A 3,416-nucleotide genomic window follows, 5' to 3' on the forward strand; every position below is an offset into this window, starting at 1 on the left:
TGAACACATAGCAATGTGGAAGTATCCTAGAGATGTAGTGTTTACTGGGGGGAAAAAAAGTAAAAAACAGAATGAGATGTACCAAATAACATGTAAATTAAAAATACAAACTGGAAAGACAACAATGCCAGCTTTGTAAGAACACATGCCAAAAGACACACATTCAGCAGTAAGCAGGATTCCTCAGGGGGAGAAAGACATACATGGGATAAACACATAGAGGCATCCCTGAAGAGAGTGCAGAAGGGATTGTCTTCCCAGGACACAGAGCCATCCCCAAAGACAACCACATAAATGAAAGACGGTTCTTCTGAGGGCTGGCAAAAAGATTCTAGCTGCAAATGCAGTGGAATCCACATTTCTATCTAGCCATTCCTAGTCACAAATGGGGTGCAACAGACATTTCTTTCTGGCCATATTTTGGGATCCCCAACCTGATGATTGCCAAGCCAAGTTCTCAGGACACAAAATGAGACAATCAAGAAGGTAACAGCTAGCTCAGGAGAGAAAAGATCAATAACCAATGGATCTGGATTCCAAAAGGAAGGGACAACATGAAATTCTATTTTCTTCTCTTTCTTACGATAGACAGATTCAGGAGAGCTGACCCTAAAAGAATTCTGACCCTTCACTTGGTCTCTGCCAGTTTTCCTAGGATGCAATTTGTAGGCTCCAAAGTGAGTGGGGTTTAAAATATAGTGTAATTCTGGTATTTACCAAAATTTGGCAAGGTTTTCCATTACTTTTGTTTGTTTGTTTTCTTGGCCATGCCACATAGCATATGGGCTCTTAGTTCCCTGACCAGGGATTGAACTTGCTGCTGCTACTGCTAAGTCGCTTCAGTCGTGTCCGACTCTGTGCGACCCCATGGACTGTAGCCTACCAGGCTCCTCTGTCCATGGGATTTTCCAGGCAAGAGTACTGGAGTGGGGTGCCATTGCCTTCTCCGAGGGATTGAACTTATGCGCCTTGAATTGGATGCTCAGAGTTTTAACCACTGGATCACCAGGGAACTCCCTCTATTACTCTTAAATTTAGTTTCCCCTTGGCTATTTAAGGGAATAATTGGTAGCAGTTTACCAGAAAATCTCTCAGAATCCTGTCAAATCTGGGACAGACACATGTGGGGGCCATTCTTTGAGGGTGGATAACTAATTCAGTGGATTTTTGTTTACGGTCCTGTAGTCTCTTCAGAGTGGAAAGGCAATTCAGATGGGAATTAGCAGAATGAGTACCCAAGTCAAGGAGGAGAAAGGGGAGCAGTAGGCGTTACATCAGCCTCATAGTCTTTTGTTGTAGGTATTTCTTATATCTTTAATTTTTTATTAGACTTTCACAATGAATCTTTCAGTGAAGTTTTCAAATTTTGGAATTTTGAAGTTTTTGGAGGTGTCTGCATACCAACTAAAATAGGTATCCATCCTATTTGATTCGGGAACGCTTGCCTTCAAGCACATCTCTTAAATGAATGATCTTGTCTAATTGGAACAGTCTTCATAATGGCCAGTATAATTCTAGGTTGTCATCAGTAAGATTAGTCCATTCACATGTGGAGACACTGTAATTTTTTAAAAATAAAACTGGCTGGGGTTCCTAGAGGGGGGCCAACCTTAAAGCATTTAGATGACTAGTATCCCATTTTTGGAGTTTTTCTCCAAGAGCAAACTCAAAAAGTCCTAGATAGCCAAAGGGATGTGCTTAGGGTTGGGACTTGAGTTTTGTTTCACAGTGTGCCTTTCACGGGATACTTCTTTTTTCTGGCAGACAGCCTTTGCCCTCTTTGTCCAACCTGTGCCCGGGTGTCCCTTGTCACATGGAATTTTCTTGTGAGTGGTAAGTGGCCTATTGGGAAATTTGCTCACTTGTGACCACTTTATTCTTACACAGGATTCTTGTGCCTTGAGGATGGCTGTCTCTCATATACAAGTGGTGAGCACTCTGGCAGCATTTAGGTATTCAATCTGTGTCGGCCAATTTTAGTTTTTGCTTTGCTCTCAGGAAACTCCAAGAGTATTCTACTTCAAAAACTAAAAGATCACTCCCTGGAAGGACAATCTGTCCTTATCCAAATCCTAAATAAATTTGGAGAGCTTGACCTAAGGGAGGGAGCTTGAAATCCAAGAGCAGACTCATCAAGCCAGAAGAGGTGACTCTAAGAAGCGCTGAGCACAAGGGGCTCAGCACAGGAACATTGCTCAATTATGCAACTCACTGTCCCTCCTGAGGTGCTCTCCCTGGGATCCCACTTTTGACACCATTGAATGTCAACCTAAATAAGGAGGTAAACTGAGGCAATCTCAAATTACCAGAAATTTTAGATTTGAGAGTAGCAGAGGAATTGCAATTTGGGAAATGCATGCTGTAGCATGCTCAGCATGCATGCTGAATTAATTGAAGGTTTGGGAAGGAGTCTATTTATGGGCAAGGAGTGCAAAGATGGGGAAGTCCAGCCAGAGACCAAGCAGTAAGCTTATTGGCTTGAAAATGGGGAGAGAGTCTTGACAAATGTTCATTAGTAAGATGTCTCAGTCTCCTGTAAATCAGACATTTAATGGAAATTAATTTCTCTTTTCTTTTTTTTTAAAAATATTTAAGTTCAGATGGGATCTTTCCTGGGGGCACATTGACTCTCTAGTCGTGGTGCGGCCTCAGCGGTTGCCATGTGGGCTTAATTGCTCCACAGCATGTGAGAACTTTAGCTCCCAAACCGGGATCAAACCTGAGTCCCCTGCAATGTAAGGTGGATCCTTAACTGCTGGACCACCAGGGAAGTGCCAGTCTTTCTGTTCTAAAGTTGTTTTTCTGAGGGCACATGTGTGAGATTCTCTATTTCATATTTTCATTCATTTCATATTGAAATCCTTTATAGATATGGATGATACAGATATAGATATAGGAAGGCAATATTGTTATCACTTGTAAAAATATAATTATACAGCCAGAAAATTGGAACCTACTAAAAACTCAGAATAACACAAAAGAGTCTGTGTGCCAAATAAACGTACACAAAAAAGTCATTTTTCTATTTACTGTTACTTTATTTTCTATTTACTGTATTTCTATATACCCAATTAGAAGATATGATAGCAGAAAATATCCTAGCCACGATAGCAATTTTTAAATATTCTAGTTACCCCTAAGAAAAAATGCATGAGATCCATAAATGATATAAAAGATGTGAGAAAATTTAGAAACACCCATGAAAAAAATGTCAACTCTGTTAATTTATAACCCATCATATATCCAGTTAAAATTCAAAAGAAACTGACACAGAATTTTTAAATTGACAAAAATGTCCCTGGCCATATATCACTGGAAAATTCGCAAGTGAGTTTACAAATTTTTGGAAAAGAAAAATAAGATGAGGAGGGGATATTTTCTCTGCTAGATAGTAAATGTATTATAAACAAAGAAGT

This window comes from Giraffa tippelskirchi, chromosome 8 (genome assembly GCF_054371585.1).
Source record: "Giraffa tippelskirchi isolate mGirTip1 chromosome 8, T2T-mGirTip1v1.2.pri, whole genome shotgun sequence".
Classification (NCBI taxonomy): Eukaryota; Metazoa; Chordata; class Mammalia; order Artiodactyla; family Giraffidae; genus Giraffa; species Giraffa tippelskirchi.